This window comes from Etheostoma spectabile, chromosome 9 (genome assembly GCF_008692095.1).
Source record: "Etheostoma spectabile isolate EspeVRDwgs_2016 chromosome 9, UIUC_Espe_1.0, whole genome shotgun sequence".
NCBI classification, from domain to species: Eukaryota; Metazoa; Chordata; class Actinopteri; order Perciformes; family Percidae; genus Etheostoma; species Etheostoma spectabile.
Window position 1 is genome coordinate 6,743,809 of NC_045741.1, and position 218 is coordinate 6,744,026.

Here is a 218-nt window from a genome sequence, read left to right on the forward strand (position 1 = left end):
CAAGAATACGCTCATTAGGCCCAAAGAAACAAAACAGTCTTCAGTGCGAGGCCAACAATAACCTTTCACTTCAAGAAGCATGTTTTTGAGGCTTATTAACCTGCAGGTTGGTTTTGGGCGCAGTGCATTTGACTATTGGAATCTATTAAAAAGGGTGTACCCTTTGATGTTAATAAAAAAAGCACAAAATAGAAACAGCATTTGACTAAAAATAGACC